This window comes from Lithobates pipiens, unplaced genomic scaffold (assembly GCF_037356315.1).
Source record: "Lithobates pipiens isolate NorthernLeopardFrog02 unplaced genomic scaffold, aLitPip1_a1.2 Scaffold_8, whole genome shotgun sequence".
NCBI classification, from domain to species: domain Eukaryota; kingdom Metazoa; phylum Chordata; class Amphibia; order Anura; family Ranidae; genus Lithobates; species Lithobates pipiens.
In genome coordinates, this window is record NW_027507903.1 from 284,826,330 (window position 1) to 284,846,056 (window position 19,727).

Below are 19,727 nucleotides of genomic sequence, written 5' to 3' on the forward strand. Positions count from 1 at the left end.
CTCTGACATCCACAAGCATGACACCCAGAGGCAGAGGCATGATGGGACTTGTAGTTTTGCAACAGCTGGAGGTCTGCTAATTGCATATCCCTGATTTAGTCCATTATAATAAGTAATTATCAAACTATAGCCACTGTAATCCAGCCCAAATCGCATATTGCTTACTGTTTAAAGAAACTTTAAAAAACTTATTTCCAGGGGTTAGGTGCCATCTTAAGTGTTGTTTTCTGAGTCCACAGTGGAGTGTATTTCCTCCCTTACATTGAGCACTTCCTATACTGTTAATCAAGCCTCCTTCTCAAGCCAATGTTTCTATGGCAACCCTGCTTCCCTGTTCATAGCTGACTTGTTTTATTTCATAGTATTTACTTGTGCCGATGTCTAATGTTTGCCTTTGTCAGTCTTATCAGCTTCAGCTGATAAGACTGCAGTAATGGCCAAGTTTACACTGCATGGCATGTCACATGGTCACATGGTGTGTAGAAGGAAGCTCTGAATGACTCTGCAGCCTGCTGGGAGTTCAGTGCTGTGTGCCGTAGGAAGTCTTGATAACAGATAGCTAAGACATAGAGCGTGTGCCGTAAATCAGGGGAGATCTGGGCATGCTCAGTGACTTCATTCTAAAGAACAAAAAGGATTACAACAATACTAAGCAAGTAAGGAGATATCTATAAGCAGTGTTCATTAGGGTTTTTTATGCTGATTTACATGGGACAAAGTTCTGGGGGAGGGTTTACAGCCACTTTAAGTGGCCCTCATTCTTCAAAAGGTTGGGCACCCCTGTTCTACATAGAGAGAAAAGATTCGACATAGAGAGGAAAGATTTGACATAGAAAAGATTCCACACAGATAGAAAAGATTCCACACAGAGAGTAAAGATTTGACATAGAGAGAAAAGATTCGACATAGAGATGAAAGATTTGACATAGACAGAAAAGATTGCTGCTGGAATTGGGTGGGGGAAGTAAAATAAAAATAATGATGATGATGAATGTTTTTGGCTGATTGTAACCAAAGAGGAGCAGTAAAATAGCTAGAACTAAGTACACACGTACAGCCAACTTACTTTCACTTACGATTGCTAGCAGAGAGAGACACACACACTGAATCATTTCAGAAGACAGTCAATCTTAGCTGGTCCGTTTGTCAGAGAACCTAAATTATTTAGCAATTAAGCATAAGCACAGCAGCAGAACAATAGTGAAGCAAGCTATAGTTCAACTTAACTTTTTCATATTAATCTGCTGCTATTGTGTTAGTGTTGTGAACTTGATAGTGATACTAGTGTTGCTAGTGTTGTGATAGCCTCAGAGGCAGCCCATGGGGGGGGGGTTATTATTATAGATTCTATATTATAGATTGAGATTCTATATACCCTATCTTGTTACCTGTTTGATCAGTAACCACTATCACCAGTCCATTTTCTGTTTGAACGATATACATTCAACGACAAAGACTCGACAAAGCAGCGAAAAACATACAAACGTCGAATCTTTGGCTTATGGTGTGTGTCGAAAGTTCTAAGAAGATTAGACGGAGCAGCTAAACTATACGGAGTCATACAGTTTAGCTGCGCCTTAAAATCTTCTTTGAACTTTCGACAGACACCATAAGCCTTCAATGACAGATTCGTCCTTAATTAATTAGGATTTTCAGACGAATGCAATTTTTTTTACGAAAAACAAAATAAATAAAAATTAATTTCGGGAGTAACTAAATAAAAGTATTTTTCGGATGAAAACGAAATTCAAAAACAAAATATTTCAGTGTGCACATGTCTAGTAAATTTTTAGGGATGGGGGAGGGGTGGAATAGGTAGTGAGCTGTTCTTTACCCTAAGTTTAGACTTTAGTACTCATTTAACTCAAAAGTAACTTTTGTTGCACTCAGCCTCCTCCAAATTCTTTATATATTCTTTATATATTCTTTATATATTCTATATATATATATATATATATATATATATATATATATATATATATATATATATATAGATAGATAGATAGATAGATAGATAGAATTTTTTTTTTTTGTTGCTGTGATCCTACACCCTGTCTCTCTCTCTAACCACAACTATTGTGCACACTCATTCCAAACAAATAAAAAAGGAGAGGTTCAGGAGCTCAGAGGGGATGTTACAAGGAGGAAGTAAACTTTCATCAAAAATTTAGTAGATTATAGAGCCATTAAAGTGTTTGCTACCGCCAGCATTTCATATTCCTAATATGTGCCTACTGTACCATGTACATATATTAAAAAAAAAAGGTTCTCTGTTTTTCTTCCTTTGTGTGAAATACCTGGCTGCCAGTCCTTCTGCTTTCCTATTTCAAACTGACCACACTAGATATGAGAGCAGATCCTTGCCAGCAAAATTTTGAGGGGGCGCAAACAAACTGAAAAAAAAAACATTAATTGCAGCCACTGTGCCCATCAAGCGCAGCCACCGTGCCCATCAAGCGCAGCCACCGTGCCCATCAGTTGCTGCCAGTGCGCCCCCTGCCCGGCACTTACCAGTCTCGGGTCACGGTGATGTCCTCCATGCTCCCTCCGAGTCCTCGATGTCTTTTCCTGTCCTCTTCCTGTCCTCTGCTATGCCTGATAGGCATCCAATCATAGCACCTGTCGCTTCAGCCAATCAGGTGACAGGTAACCCGACCTGAGCATCCTGTTGGGCTGAGAGGTGGGTCAGTGTTAGTAAAGCGATTTATTCGCTTCCCTAACACAACACTGTGTAAACAGCGAACGCACAGCATTGTGCCCGCTGTTTACCAATGTGGAAGCCTATTAGAGCCTATGGCTCTAATCAGGCGCTTCCAAAAACACCCCCCGCCACTGGAATTCAGTTGCCCGACAAGGGGCTTGACACCTGAATAGGGGGCGGCAGCGGCAACCATAGATAGATTCATGCAATGCACGAATCTATCTTTTGGTAGTAGAGGGGTGCAGGAGAGAAGGGGCGGTGCTCCTGCTCCCTTTATGGACGTACTGCCACTGGCTTTAGGCTTGGTTCACACAGGAGCCAGCTGAGGTTCGCAGAGGAACACTGGGCTCCCTGTTTTCCATTTCAGGAACAAATCGGGAATGAATCTATGGCTGAATTCGGCCCCAAAACAGAGAAAAGACGCGCAGTGCGCTCCTCGGCCACCCTGGAGATATGTGAACCGGTTCCATAGAGAGCCAGTCACATTCTCCTGCTATGCAAATTGGATGTGGGGAAACCCTCATTCAATTTGCATAGGTGTGACCCCAGCCTAAAGTGAACTGGACATTCCCTAAAACTTTCTAAGGTAACAAAAGATGCCGAAGTTGTTCAGGCACCTTAGCAGGACTAGTTAAAGCTTATCAGGGTGCAGTGGAGTAATCCTTAATGCAGTGGTTCCGACAAATAAATCAGAGTCCTGACAATCCGCCGGGGCATGTAAAAAGAGCAGAAGACGGAGGTCAGTAGTATGGCAGAGGTAATATGTAATACAGAGGGTGGCCCACACACAGTCACAGGCAGCCCCTGTGCACATCAATCTTGTCCATCCTACCCCCCCCCCCCACTGCCCCAGGTTCACATCCTCACAGATGCCCTGAGTTCAGTTTTTTATCCCCCATGCACCCCCACATCCTCCTCTTCCTCTTACCAGCAGATATAAACAAGGCAACAACCCCCCATTAACTTCTGACCTCCTAATCTAACAACCAGGTTACCAGGATACATGAGTCTGATCAGGCTGGGGAAAGAACAGAAGTAGTTAATCCTTATCTGGCAGCAGCAATCTTTATGTCACGCTCCAGACCTCCACTTCTCTATCAATCCGCTGGGCATGTAATTGCCGGGAACCGCAGCACAGGGATTATTTCACCTGTGCCCGAAAATCATCAAATAGTCCCATCGGAGTAATCCTTGTACTGCGGCACCCGCCAATTACATGCCTCGGCGGATTGATATACACAAGGGGGACGGGACTATAGTTTAATTGTCGGGAGCCGCTGTACAAGTTATAGTGCTCTGCTGACTGATTTAACTAGTTCTGTTCCTTCCTCAGGCCCCAGCTGCTGCCCGATAAGTACTAGCTATGTTCCTTCCCCCGATCCCCAGCTTCCGCAGTCTGATCCGAATGAATCATGTGTCCGGGATCCAGGGAGACTGAAAACTGGACACAGGATTCAAAACCCGTACTGTCCGGGAGAATCCCGGACAGGTAGCAACCCTAGTCAGGAATCAGCAGCAGGGATGGCCAAATCTGCGTAGCTACACTAGGGAACTAGACTGGACTACCCATGTATTTAAAGTAAGATTTATTTACAGTGAAACCCCAATCCCTCCAAGTACCAGCAAACAGCAAATATAAAAATATAAGTGAACTAAAAACCTAATGCCAAAGTCCCTAACTAAACAACTTAAAGTGTTACTAAGTCTACAACAGTAAAATCAGTTTGTATATGCATTAAAGCATGCTTGTTGTACTCACTATGGAACCCAAGAGGTTAATCCTCTGCACATGCTGGTTTGCATTGCTAGAGAGTTTTTTTTTCTTGGAAGAGTGCATGTGATCAATACTGTCCAGACAGAGGGACAGGGGTCCAGCAGCTTCATAGAATGAAATCTCCTCCTACAAGCTTAACCCGACACTGATAGAAGTCACAAGACTGCTATATACTGCTGATGAGAAAAGGTATTTATCAGTTTGTATTTACTAAAATAGTTGCATTTCCATGTTATGTGTACTGTGGCAGACCAGATATAGTGAATGCAGGGTCCTGGGTTTATTAACACTTTAATAAAATAACAGAAAGCCTAACTAGTTAACTAACTATATACATTATATACAAATAGGGAACACAAAAAAGCAGGGTAAAACGGGAGGTGGGGGGAACATACAGGAAGGGGGTATGAAAACTGGAATTAGGAACAAGGGGGAGTAGGAACAAGGCAGGGTTCAGGGTATAGGAACAAGGAAAAGAGCATGATCAAGAGGATAAACGGCTAGCAGTATCTGTCAGCAAAGCAAAATACTGGAGTAAGAGGGAAATGTAGTGGAGGAACTAAATACCCTGCAGCCAGCACCAAGTAGAAACGGATTACTGGTATCTGCTGGGAAACATCCACTGGTGAACACAGGAACTACAACCTTCTGCTCTGGGGAACACAGTTCTACCAGCAGGTGATCCAGGTCCTGACAGTATGTGTGTAGTGTTCACCTTCCAGTATACTAGTAGGTGAACCTGTTTATTGTAATAGGATTTGTTTGCAGATCATGTTATTTTAGTTAACCTTCCTGGTGGTATTCCCGAGTCTGGCTCGGGGTGAAACTTCAGAACCATAAGCGCTAACACCGAGCCAGACTCGGGATCGCATCGCAGGATCCAGGAAGAGCTTACTTACCTTGTCCCCTGGATCCTGCGATGTCTCCCCATAGTTTGAGCGGCTTGTCCTCCGCTCGATCTATCACGGAGCCGAGCTCCGTTCCCTGCGAGTGTTGAGACGCACGGGGACAACAGATTACATTGCTGTATGTAATTATTTCACATCCCTTTTGTCCCTGTGGTTTCTCCAGTGCCCTGCCTGCAGTTTTATATTATAAAAACTGTTCTTTATGCCTGGAAACTGGAGATTGTCCATAGCAACCAAAACCGTCCATTTACATCAAAAGTGGTTTTAGACCAGCTAGAAAACAGTGATAATAAATTAGAATCACTCACAGAATTGAGCGATAGTGATTTGTGGTGAGATCCGTCATCAAATACTGAAAAGTAATGACAGCGACAATTCTGCAACTGAGCAAATTTCTGTGTTTTTGATTTGATTACATTATTGAATAATTTTATTATTATTATATTATTATTTAGTATAATTATTTATAGTTATTTATAATATTATAATTTATTATTTTGTTTTTCAAACTTTATCATACCCGGGATGTCTGCTAGACTCTGGTTTGGACAGATTTAAGTGAGTTATTCCTAAGAATTACAGGCCTACAATATAAAACGCCAAATTTCCATGCAAAATAATTGTACCGCATTCAGCATCAAAAATATGAAATAATCATACTACCAGGAAGGGTAAAGTAGTTGTAAAGGCAGAAGTTTTTTTATCTTAAAGTGGTTGTAAACTCTCCCCCACAACTTTGTACCATGTAAATCAGCATAAATAACCCTAATGAACACTGCTTGTAGATATCTCCTTACTTGCTTAGTATTGTTGTAATCCTTTTTGTTCTTTAGAATGATGTCACTGAGCATGCCCAAATATCCCCTGATTTGCGGCACACTCTATGTACTTGTCTATCTATTATCAGGACTTCCTACGGCACACAACACTGAAATCCCAAGAGACTGCAGAATCATTCAGAGCTTCCTCTTACACCCCATGTGACCATGTGACATCTCATGGAGTGTAAACCAGGGCATGGGACAGCATTACTGCAGTCTTATCAGCTGAAGCTGATAAGACTGACAAAGGCAAACACTAGATAATCACATCTAGTAAAGTAAAGTAAAGCACAAGTAAATACTATGAAATAAAACAAGTCAGTGTGAACAGGGAAGCAGGGTTGTCATAGAAATGTTGGATTGAGAAGGAGGCTTGGTTAACAGTACAGGAAGTCCTCAATGTAAGGGTGGAAATACACTCCACTGTGGACTCAGAAAAAAATACTTAAGATGGTGCTGCCTAACCCCTGAAAACAAGTTTTTTAAAGTTTCTTTAAACAGTAAGTAATATGCGATTTTGGCTGGATTACAGTGGCTATAGTTTTATAATTACTTATTATAATGGACTAAATGAAAAGAAGCATCAGAGTGGGGGAGAGTTTACTTCCTCTTTAATGCATTCTATGTATTAAGATAAAAAAACATTCAGTGTGCAGCAGCCCCAGCCCCCCTAACCTGACCTGACCGCCTGCATGTGTGACATCGTGACGTCATGGCGGAGGTGACGACAGTGGTCGGGGCTTTGTCCTCAGGGACGCCGAGGGAGCCACACGAGGCACGCCATTGGTGGCCATTGTCTCCCTCTGTGCGCCAGGAATGGGGGGCAGAACAAACGTCACTTGTTGTCAATTCTTTCAGTACCCTTGTAATTAAGGATACTATTTAATCTTTGTGACGAGGGTTGATCAAAATGTGATCCCCTCACACTTTTCTTGGATGGCCAGACTCCTTTTACCCTCAATCATAGGAGTAAGTTACAATTATTCATCCACTCATTTTTTAAGTGTTTAGTTAAATTTCAAAAGCTTATAATTCTTTTACATTCACTCAATCTTCAGCATAGGCATGTTAGCTTTGGATTTCCAATGTAATTTTCTTTTCTGGCTATTACATCCTTCATGGTTATGTTTACTTTAATGTGAACAAAATACGTACACTCATTGACCTTTCACTAATTATTTGGTTTTTATACAACCACTTTAAAGCGGGAGTCCGCCGGGACTCCGCGTTTTTTTTTTTTTTAAAGCCAGCAGCTACAAATACTGCAGCTGCTGACTTTTAAAATAGTGACACTTACCTGTCCAGCGCGCCCGCGATGTCGGCACCCGAAGCCGATCTCTAGATCGGTACTCGGGTGCTGCCGCCGCCATCTTGGGTATGGGAATCAGGAAATGGAGCCTTTCGGCTTCATTTCCCGGTTCCCTACTGCGCATGCGCGAGTAGCGCTGCGCAATAAGGACGGTCCCCGCTGCCTCTGGGATCTGTGTGTTTCCCAGCAGGCAGCGGGGCACTTGCGAAAGGGGGCGGGCACTTGCGGAAAGGGGCGTAATCTACGCCCCTTTCCGCAGAGAGCTATCCCGGAAGTGGGTGCAGTTACCTGGATTATCCAGGTAACTGCACCCCCCTCCCCCCTGAAAGGTGGCAATTGTGGCGCCGGAGGGGGGGAGGATTCCGATGAGCGGAAGGTCCATTTTAGGGTGGACCTCCGCTTTAACACTAGGTTTTGTTTTTGTTTTTTCTCCCCTACAGTTTATCACTCTTCACATTTTCCGTGTCATCACTCACCACTCTACTGTAAAGCCCCATACACACTATCAGATTATCTGCTGAGTTTTTCCTTCAGATTTACCAAAACCATGTAGTAGAAGGGCCTGCCTGATTGCATACACATTGAAACTCCTAAGGTTTGTCCTCATATTATATGGTTTTGGTAAATCTGAAGGAAAAACTCAGCAGATAATCTGATAGTGTGTATGGGGCTTTAGAGTTGAATGTTAAGGCCATTTTTGGCTTATTTATATTAGTCATCACATTTATAATTTAATATTATTATGAATGTAATATCATTATGTTATATATTTAATTACCATAGTATATGATAGATCACTGCAACAGTGTCTGACCACTATATAAATTGAATAAACTATAATTGATATGGGTTTGCCCATGAGCTAACGCTCTGGTAATTGCCGTAGGTTCTGGCCCCGCCCCCCTCTGGGGTGCTTTGGTGGGGGGGTGTGACGGAACCTATCCCCCACACTCCACTTGAGTGTTTCCATCAGTATACCGCTTCCTAATTCCTGGAACACAATGCCAATGGATCTGGCTATAGGAACCCACAAGAACTAGACAACACCAGTCTTGGAGTACATCAGAAATAGTCTTTTATTTGAGATCTCCCACAAATATAAACAGCAAGATGACTAAAACCTAACCTAATTAGCATGCGCTAATTATCTAATCATTGACCCGGACTAGTTCCCTTCTCCCCCTGTATCTGCTGCTGGGAAATGATTGCCACCTTCTCAACCTGAGCCTTTGAAACTGCCAAAGGTGTGAGGCAGAGGTATTGGACCCTCTGTCCGGTGACCAGCGATTCAGCTGGGGAAGTTCCTTGTAACTCCACGGATACTGCTGTTGGTCCTGGGCAGAGCACAGTGAAGTTTGGCCCTAATACCAGCTCTTCTGCTGGAGGCTCATCAGGTTGTTTTTCCTCAGCAGAAAAGTCTATCAAATCTCCAGTCTCTGCAACTGGTGTCTGGGGATATAGGTTCACCATCTCCTGTCCATGGAACCCAGAAGATGCTATCAGTGCTGAGCAGAGGTTAGCAGAGCTCTGCCCTGTTGTCAGCACTTCAGCTTTGGGGATGGCAATCTCCAGATTTTCAACTGCCGATTCTCTGGCATGCTGCTGGACAGGTACATTCCTCCATCCAAGAGCATCCCATGCAGAAACAGGTTCATAAAGGTCAGTCAGCACTCGCTGCATCCGCCATAAGACCTCCGCGTTCATAGCTGCAGGGGCAGGTTGGCAAAGCACACTGTTACTCTGCCACATTGCCGACTCTTCAGCCAGGATTTCAGAGTTGTCCACTGGTATTTCCTTATAGTCCCAGGCAAAGGGAGCCCAGCCCTGGCACTGAGCATAGTCTAGCAGCCATCTGTTGGCGATCTCCAGCTCCCATTCCTGAATGGCCAGAAACTCTATATCTTCCGGTGCCCAGTGCACTGCCGAGATGTTCAGTAGCCCTTTTCTGAAATCCATGATTTCGTCCAATCGCCACTCCAAATCACTCCTAAAGTTAGAGTCCCCTGTCAGCTTCACATACAACAGTCCCAGGCCACCGTAGCTTAAGCCTTGCGTTGGGCTGTCATCCGCTATCCAGGAACATGCTTGGGATACATGCCATCGGAGGGCTCTGTAACTCTCATCCAGCTTCATCTCTGCCCAGACCAGCCTGCTTAATTCAGCTGTCTGCTCCTTGTGCAGTTTTTCTCCCAAAAACAGCACTCGCAATCCATACTGCGACCAGTACCTTTCCTGGTTGGAGGGGAGAACTTTTCCCTGGTGATGCCGCTCATGGGCTAGCGCAGCGGATAGAATCAAACCATCCCAGCAGGACCTGCTCTTATACTGGTCCTCTGTGCTGTAGCTGCATCTCTCGCAACCTCCTTCTGAATTCCTCTTCCATGGCGGCTGGTATCTGTACCTCTCCTCCTCTCCTGCTATCCGGACCTTGGATGCAGGTGGAGGTTTGGATGTCCCAGACTGCAGGAAGCATCCCACTGCTTGCCAACAGTGTGACGGAACCTATCCCCCACACTCCGCTTGAGTGTTTCCGTCAGTATACCGCTTCCTAAGTCCTGGAACACGACGCCAATGGATCTGCCTATAGGAACCCCCAAGAACTAGACAACACCAGTCTTGGAGTACATCAGAAATAGTCTTTTATTTGAGATCTCGCACAAATATATATAGCAAAATGACTAAAACCTAACCTAATTAGCATGAGTTCATTATCTAATCATTGACCCAGAATAGTTGACTGAGAGATAAGACTTTTCAGGGTACGTATCCTAGCTCACTGACTGACTATTCAATGCACATTACCATATTACCATAAACATCAACACAGGGTTAATTAGCACAACAACATTGTGTGGAATATTCTTACAAGCCAGACTAGACTCCTTTACACAACAGACAGGTAGCTGGAGTTCATGACATTAGCATCTAACAGTTTGTGTCCCAACAGTGGGATTCAGTCTATTGCTAATATGGCATATACATATCCAGAGTCTGTGTGTCTTGGGGGCGGCATGGACCTGAATCCAAGTAACACCTCAGGGGTCCCCAGGCATACAGCTCACAAAGAGCACTGTTCCCCCCAAATGCCAGGGCCCATAATCGCAAGGCAAGAGGCTGGCGTTCAGTCCCCTCCAACAGCCTCTGTCCTAGCTAGGTCTGTCACAGGGGGCATTTGTTTATGTGTGACTCCTTGTAAGCTGCATTGAGTGGATCCTCTTCCTCTTCTCTGTGTCTCATTGTGGCATGGGGGCACGCAGAATGATCTGACGGCTGTGTGGGGAGGTTCTGACTGAGGGGTATCTCCAAATGCAGTGGTAATTATGCGCAACGTGTTACCAAACATTTTTGCATATATTATATCTTGTTTTTAAATAAATTTGATATATTATTATACATTTTCTTTTTCTTATCAAACTCATCCTCTGAAGAGACCCCAAACACCATGGGTCGAAACATGTCAGAACTCTTATGCAATAGTCATTATTATATACTGTGTATAACCCTTATGTTTGCTACCTCCTGTATTTGGAATGGGTTATATCACCATTCAAGCTCATATTTTGACACTCATGTAATAACCCACCTTATCTTCCAATAAAGAATTTTCATTCTTTACTCAATGGTTATTTTTCTCATTATCTATATATAGCTGCCTAAAACCCCCCCTGGGGGACCGTTTCCATTTTTTCCAACTTGACCTGACCTAACCTAACCTGAGTCCCATCCAGCGATGTCCACGAGTACTTCGGTCATCTAGGACTCTCTTCCTGATTGGCTGAGACAGAGGAACAGTGCCATTGGCTCCCACTGCTGTCAATCAAACTCAGCCAATCTGGAGAGATAGGGGCAGGGCTGAATCGCAGATCCGTCTCTGAAAGCAAGCTGCTTGCTGTGGGGACACACAACAGGTGGGGGGGGGGGAGGAGCTCCAGCCAGGGAGCCGAGAAGAGGAGGATTTGGGCTGCTCTGTGCAAAACCAACTGCACAGAGCAGGTAAGTATAACATGTTTGTTATTTTTAACGAGAAAAAACACAAGACTTTACAGTCCCTTTAAACTTGTCTCTTCTGGTCTGGGATTCTATAGCTAGTTTTAGCTTAGGACTCAATAACCAGCATAGACTAGGGCCAGGTTAGGCATGCAATGGCCACTGCTGGTAGTTAGAGGTCTGGTTGGATGATAGACTAGAAATTACTAGGGAAGAATAAAGCGCAGAGTAGATAGGCTGACTCTAACTTCGAGATCCATAGTTGTTTTATCGTGTGAGAAGCTGCTTTCCAGGCTTGTTGGACAAAGGCTGGATGGTCTCAATGCTAATCTTGTCTTCAGGTCTCTGACACCAAAGACGAACACTGTATTGTTATCATCCTCCGGGTCCCCTGCAACAGGACTTGCTGCAATATTCATATGGAAGTATCTCTATAAATTATTATATGTACCCATGTATATGTGTCAGAACCCATGAAACAGACAGAGACAGAAGTACAATCAAATCACACTTGTTTATTAATAAAAATAAAATGGTAAATAGAAAAAAGTGTAGTCAAGCATAGCCAGAGTCCAGTAGCCAGATCGGGTAGTCAGCCAGTCCAAAGTCCATTAACCAGATCAGGAAATCAGCCAGGCCAGAAGTCAGGGATCCAAGGAGAGCAACTGCGAGCAGGATAAGAAGCCAGGAGGGATGTCAGCAAGCCAGTCATGAAACAAACAGCAGGAGATGGTTCCTTGTGATGTGAAGGCAAAGCAAAAGTGAGATGGAAGGCTTTAAATAGGCAGATCAGACGAGCATCATCGGGAACAGCTGGTAACTGTGGAAAGAGAAGAGAGCTGGCAATTAGCCAACAGCTGAGCGGCCAGCCCAGAGGAGGAAGGGCTAAGCCAGCCCTGACAATATGAGCATAATTCTACCAGTAATCTTGGTGGGCCCTTTGCTGATAATACCTATTTGTATATTAAATGTATATACTATTAATAATCCTTTCTTGTATAAAGCTTGTATTATTTCAATACTGGTGTGCATCTACAGCTATATCCTTATGGTTAATGTTATATGCAGGTTACTTCTGCTCCCAATTGCTTCAATCAGATTACTGGTGTTCACAGAGGACCTGTCCTGGTTGGAGGCACTGCTAACCAAACATATTGTGCTGCACTAAACAAAGTAATTATAGTGCAAAGTTTAGTGAAATACCAAAGAAACTATTCTATCTCATTCTTCACTGAGAAATCAAATCAGTGCAACCTCCACCAGTGTTATAAACCATCACCAAAAATTACTGTATGGAGGCTTATTAGAGTTCCATGACCTTCTAAACGAATAAAAGGTCAGAACTCACATGTGTAGAAGCTTCCTGACACACTGTAGGACACACAACTTGATAGTAGATCGCATGAAAAACCACTCAAAGATGTTAGATTGTTCTCACATTAGGGGTAAAGAGGACCCCCGGGCCGGTTGACAGGACATCTGATGCCAAACTCCCTTGCATGTGTCACCTTAAAAAAGCATAAAGGGAGACCCATGCTCAACATAGTGTGAGCCAGATACCACAATTATATTAAAAACTAGAAACTGCCTGTAAGGGCTGCTAAGTGATGTGGCCCACCTGTCACCCTGCCTGGCCCGGCATTCAATTCCCAGACACTCTAAGACAATGAACAGTCCGCTGGCTTTGTTTTTGTATTATTGATTGGGGGAATTCAACTTGGATGGGGATGGGAATTATGGGATGCCCAGTGAAATAATAGCAAAGTTGCTAGAGACAACTATGTACACTCTTTGTACACTTCTCCAGACTCCTCCAGTCAGGGGCGGATCCAGGGGGAGGGGGGCAACGGGGCAATTGCCCCTCCCAAAAATATTAATGACTTCCGTCCTGAGTCTCTCTCACATCAGCAGCGGCACCCCGTTCTCTTCATGCCGCGCTGGAGCCTGGAGAAGATGGCTGGAGGACTCGGAGGTGGGTGGAGCTGCACCGCTGGCCTGACCTCTCTAATGCACACCGTGCTGGTTGCTAGTGACATCAGGTCAGTCACGTCCCAGCCGCTGCTGAGGGGGAGGAGAGCGAGGCTCCGCATTCAGAGCCTTCTTCCTCCTCCGTGCCTAGTGTGAGAGTGTTGGCTCCACCCACCTCCTCTCTCCATGATCTTCTCCAAGTCACCAGCGTAGTGTGAACGTGAAGACTGACACTCAGGATGAAGAAGACACGGAGGCTGCAGTGGAGACTGCAGTGTATGTTTAGTGATGGAGATTGGCGATGCTGCCTGCAATCCTGCTCATCTCTCTTGGTACTTGGAAGCACCTCCCCACACCAGAGCACCAAAGTATAAGAATTAAAGTGAGTACAAATAGTACTAGTAGTAGTTTCAGTAAAATCGCAGAATACATTTATGCCACTTATTTATGATGAAAAAAAAAACTGCTCTTTTAGTATTGACATTTTCATCTTGTTCAATCTTAACCGCTTCAGCCCGGAAGGATTTACCCCCTTAATGACCAGACCATTCTATGCGATGCACAGCACTGCGTCGCATTAACTGACAATTGCACGGTTGTGCAACACTCTACCCAAACAAAATTGATGTACTTTTTCCCACAAATAGAGCTTTCTTTTGGTGGAATTTGATCACCTCTGTGTTTTAATTTTTTGCGTTATTAAAAAAAGAAAACCGACAATTAAAAAGAAAAAAATAATAATAATTTTTACTTTTTGCTATAATAAATATCCCCAAGTTTTTATAATAAATCTATTTCTTCATCAGTTTAGGGCTATATATTCTTCTACATATTTTTGTTAACAAAAATGTAATAAACATATATTGATCGGTTTGCGCAAAAGTTATAGCATCTACAATTTTTTTTAATTTTTATTCATGTTTTACTAGTAATGGCGGTGATTAGCGATTCTTAGCAGGACTGGGACATTGCGGCGGACAAATTAGACACCTAACTGACATTTTTGACACTTTGTGGGGACCAGGGACAATAATACGGTGATCAGGGCTAAAAATATGCACTGTTATTGTACTAATGACACTGGCAGGGAAAGGGGTTAACATCAGGGGCGATCAAAGGGTTAAGACCCCTTTCACACTGAGGCGCTTTACATGCGCTAAAGCGACCCTGACCATTGAAATCAAGTGACGCTTTGCGTGCTCTTTCGGCTGCTTTTAACCCCTTTTCAGCCGCTAGTGGGGGTTAAAAGCCCCACTATCAGGAGAAAAGCTATGCTAAAACGATAGTAAAGTGCCGCTAAAAATATCTGCGCTTTACTGCCAAAGCACCCAACGCCCAGGTATAAAAGTGCCCTTAGTGTGTCCCTAGGGGGTTCTTGCTAACTGTGTGAGGGGTGGATTCACTAGATTAACAGAGTGCTCCATGTTCCTGGTTAGCAGGAACACAAGACCACTCTGTTCATCTCTGACAGAATTGCGGTCTGCCTTGTTTACAAAGGCAGACCACCGTTCTATCTCCGTGGGGAACAATCGCGGGTGGCCGGCAGACATTGCTGATTGGCTCCCCCTCTGTCCAATCAGGACTGTATGATACATTAAATATGGTTCTGTAAGCAACAACTTATTTTCTGGCAGTGGCCCTCCCGAGGCTAGACTCTGGATCTGCTCCTGCCTCCAGTACAACTCTTCACTTCCTGTCTAATGGTTCTAGGATCAGCTAGCACATGGTGGTTAGGCCTGACACTGGCTCAGCCAGGCCTAAGCAACTTGCCCTTTGCAGGCAGGGACTGAGGGCCCCTATAGTGTAGCAGAAAATATGGAAAATCTTTTAGTGCTAGCTGACCTTCTTGTGCACTACTGCTCCCAGTCAGTCCTCTTCAGGCCCTGCCAGCCCTCCTGGCTGCAGCTGCCTAATTTCACTGCCCATGACATTGCAATCCTCACTACTGGATCCACACCCAGCTCTGACTGTTCCCTCTCAGTTCTCCCTGGCATGGCTCTCGAGTTCCCCCGACTGCCCACGTCACTCACCAGCCCTACTTTCTGCAACCGGTGCTTCCCTCCTGAAGACTTGCCCAGCAGTGATAGCTCCTGCTGTCCTCTCTGACTCCTCCTGTGCCTCCTGTTCAGATCCTTCATGAGTTCTCAAAGGACTCTGTCGAGTCCCAGGCACAAGGTCACACGCTCGCTCCCTCAAAAGCCCCAATAGCCTAGTACTCCATCTTAGTGCTTTCACCCGACAACTCCTCCCCAGCTGGGCTGACCCTGGGTATTTCAAGGAGGCCTGCCCCCTGCCAATTCTAGTTGGGGATTGGTCAGGGCTCCCCGAGACAATCCAGACAACTCCACCCCTCTTCTTCTTCTCTTCTTCTAGAATCCTCTAGAAGCAAAAGGGAGGTGACAGTGGAGTGATGCTGCCTGTGAGTCACAGCTGCTACTTTAAGCCACTCCCAGCTTACACAGATCAAAACAAACTTCCACCTAGGCCTGCCTAAATTTGTCTTTACTACAAAAATCCTAACTTTTAGCACCTACCCAAGTAAGGGTGCTACACACAGAAAAAAGGCAGATACAGCGCTGTATAATCACATCAACATGAAGTACACATCCTGATCGTGATGACATCACGTGAGTGGCCCCATCTTGACCCGTTTTCTAAATATGACATTCTCCAACGCCTAAGTTGAGACTAAGTTGATATCACTTAGTGCAGTGTTTTTCAACTGGGGTTCCGTGGCACCCTGTGGTGCCACAAGGAGTCCTCAGGGGTGCCGTGGCAATAGTCAGATTTGCACGATCCTCTGTTAACACCTGAGATAGAGGAGGGAGCGAGCACTGTTAACTCCCTTGTACAGAGAGAAGGCAGAGAGCTCAGCCCACACCTAATCCAAGCTCTTTCCTATTCTCTGTACTATTGCTAGCAAAACAGAATGTCAAACTGGCCACCCACCCGCTTGTTACCAACCGATGACTTCATCAGTTTCTAAGGACATGTTGGCCAGCCAGCTTGGCTTTCTGTTTTGCTGGCAATAGTACAGAGAGCCAGTTGTGTCGCTGCGGGGGTGCGGGGGCTTCAGACTGCACCTGGGTGACACCTGTCAGAGGTATGACACCAGCTGTGTGGTTCAGTGAAGGAGGGGGGCACGGGGAGCTTTCCAGTCAATTATCTATCTGCCTGAATGGGAGGAGTGATCATGCTGCCCTCTGAGGCAGCTGAAGAACGGAGCACAGAACGGGACTGCGGGATTCTACTCTCACCTCACTCCTACAGCAACCTGAGAAAGCAGGCAGAACAAGCACTGTTAGAGACAAAAAAATATTACTCCTGGCGAGGGGAAGAAGAGGAGGTGAGAGTAAAAACCACCAAATTTGCCACACTTTCTTTTTCTTGCCCAGAAGGGCCCAACTTATTATTTTGGACACAGTCACATGCCCCATTATTTTCAATTTTTTTTTTTATCCCACCCCTATATTTTATAGTAGAATAGAATGTTACATGTTTCAGTGCAGTGTGCTGCATCCAATACCCCTCTCCCCCCAGCCCCCTGTGGTGTTGGGAGAGGCGCAGTAGGGCATCTTTGCCCTAGGCATCAAATGACCTTGTCCCGGCACTGGGTGACACCATCACATCATTTACAGGGGCTGGTTTGGGGTGCATACTGTGACTGTGCGCTGCCAGCCTAAAATTGCTTGCTAGTTGGTAACTACTATTGCCAATATATGCAGTGCTATATGGGAAAAAAATTACTGGGGGGTGGGGTGACACCATGTTTTCTAGGAGAGGGGGTTGTGCTGGGGGGGACTTTCAGGGGCTGTTGTGCTAGGAGGGGGGTTTGGAGGGAGGGTTTGTGGTAGGAAGAGAGACTAGGGGAGGAAGGATTGTGTGGTAGGAGGGGGGATTTGGGGGGGTTGTGGTAGGAGGGGGGCTTTGGGGGGTTTTACTAAGAGGGGGGATTGGTTGGGGGGATTTGTGCTAGAAGGAAGGATTGGTGGGGGGATTTGTGCTATGGGGGGGGGGGATTTGGGGAAGAAGATTTAAAATCTACAGACCACACTTTAGGGCTAGTTCACACCAGATGGTGTGGTAATATATGCAAAATCGCACATTTTCCCACATGGCACAAAAATGCACTGCCTTTTGCAGATGCGCATGGGACCATTAATTCCTACTGACACCCGCACGCATTAAAAACTGCAATGTGCGGGAGCACGCAAAAAAGCGTGCATGTTTCGATGCACTTCCTGGTGTGAACGAACCGTCAGAGTGGTGTGCCCCGGGGCTGTGTGCAATTCTGAAGTGTGCTTTGACTGAAAAAAGTTTGAAAAATACCACTCTGAAGGTTGCACAATGATGAGCTAAATCTTTCACTGGGAGATGCCCATCCATTTAGCAGTTAAAATAGTAAGTTATGCTTGGCATGTCTTTATTTTCTCTTACTGATAAAATAGCTTCTTACACTTGATTTGCACCATTTTACCAGCTCAAAGAACATCCACCATTTATAGTCACTGCAAGACAGAAAAGTCATTACACCTACCTTCTATGCCTCCATTGTATTGTAGCTCTAGCCTAAAAGGAAAACCTCACTTCACCCATGTTGTTGGCTGTCTACTGATGGAGCTGCACTGCAAATGTGTACTATTTTTTACATCTCCGTGACATGTATTGCAAGATTGTTCTCTTTAGTGGTTTATTGCTCTGTTTAATTTTCCCAGGCTCAATTTATGCAAGGTGACTTTTAGTTTAGTAACAGATTCACAGAAATGGATGACAAGTATCCTTCTCTTAACTTGCTTACCTACACTAAACACATGCACGATAAAGAATGTATCTATCTGTGGATATACCTTTAAAGCCTCATGCACATGGGTGCTTTTCCCCATAGAGCATGAAAGATTTATGTTTTTGGGTGCCAGAAAGGCACAGGTGCAACGTCCACCCTGCTGCCAGTAGCCTGTCAAACTCAATGGCAGGCTGTATTACAGTACATGGCAGATCAATGCAGTTGTATGCTGTTCTGAGCAGTCAAAGGTGTGCGCAATCTATCGCATTAGGGTGTGCACCTCAAAGCTCCAACACATATGCGCGTGTGACAAATTTCCTGGCCTCTTCCCCTTATCCATCCTGAAACAATGGGGGGGGGGGCAAAGGAGCACACAGGGGGACCCGGACAGCAGAAAGAAGAGAAACAGGGACAGGAGGGATGGCAGGGGTGGCGTATATTGGCACCTGTATTTTCCTTCAGTGGCAGCTGAATGTCAGTAAGAGGGGGAAGAGGAGATGCCTACTTTCAGCTGCTGCAGGAGGAAAATACAGATCCTATCCAGGTTCTTCGGGTCGACAAGGAAGGATTGTGGTTTACCCCTTGGGCACGCATATGTGAACACTACTCGTGTACAAAGTCATACACATAAAGTAACATATGCCCGAATGCAGAATTTCCACATAGTTGTACTTTAATAATCATAATCATAAAAAAAGTGTATCCTTTTATACTAGAAATATTTTAGTCTGGCTATCCACTATGTGCCATTTACAACAGATGTAGCCATTTGGTTTAATGTCTCTGACAGTGGCTTTATATGGAGCATGTCATGACTGTTCTTGAGCTTGAAGTGGGTTGAAGAGTCCTCATCAGTAATCAGCTAGCCATGATCATAATTGTAAGAGATGTCATCACAAAAATACACGTGGGTAGAAGTTTGGTAGATTGGTCCTGCAATTACTTAATCTTCCATGACTGCTTACTCATATTTAGCTTTAGATGAAGTCATACAGCAGAAAAGTGAAAAGTAATACGGAGAAATAAAGATGGTACCACGTAAGCAGCAGCTGCTGCAACTTTCACTAGCAGAATAGAAAATCTTCAGGTGATTGTTTTCTCCTTTAAATACCGGCTAATCAAATAGATCTACAGAAATGGCTCATTTACACCAGTGGTTGGAGAGCAGTATAAACATATGGGCGAGTCATGTTTTTAACGTCCCTCTAACTGCTCCTCCGTAAGTTGCAAAGACAGTGAATCAAGGTGTACACATGGCACAATAGTGATGCTTTGCATTGTGGCATAGTAAAACCTCTCCCATTTGTCTTGTTAGGTGGGCAGTTCTGTCCCTCGTATGCAATCCATTCATCTGAACTGTGAGCAATGCATACGGGTGTATGACATGGTGTTGCAGTTTTTAAGGGGGTAAAACAGGCAGTGAGCAGGTGACATAACACCTCCTCACAGCTTGTTAAAGATCTTATCCCTAACACT

At 44.6% G+C, this 19,727-nt stretch overlaps 1 long non-coding RNA gene across 1 annotated transcript; it reads right to left on the reverse strand.

The window, feature by feature from the left end:
- Positions 1-11,995: 11,995 nt before the first annotated feature.
- Positions 11,996-18,144, reverse strand: LOC143960276 (uncharacterized). The gene is made up of 2 exons (XR_013270290.1): positions 18,006-18,144; positions 11,996-12,320 (listed from the first exon to the last, which is right to left on the reverse strand). It is a non-coding gene; the product is annotated as an uncharacterized LOC143960276 (long non-coding RNA).
- Between the last annotated feature and the right edge of the window lie 1,583 nt (positions 18,145-19,727).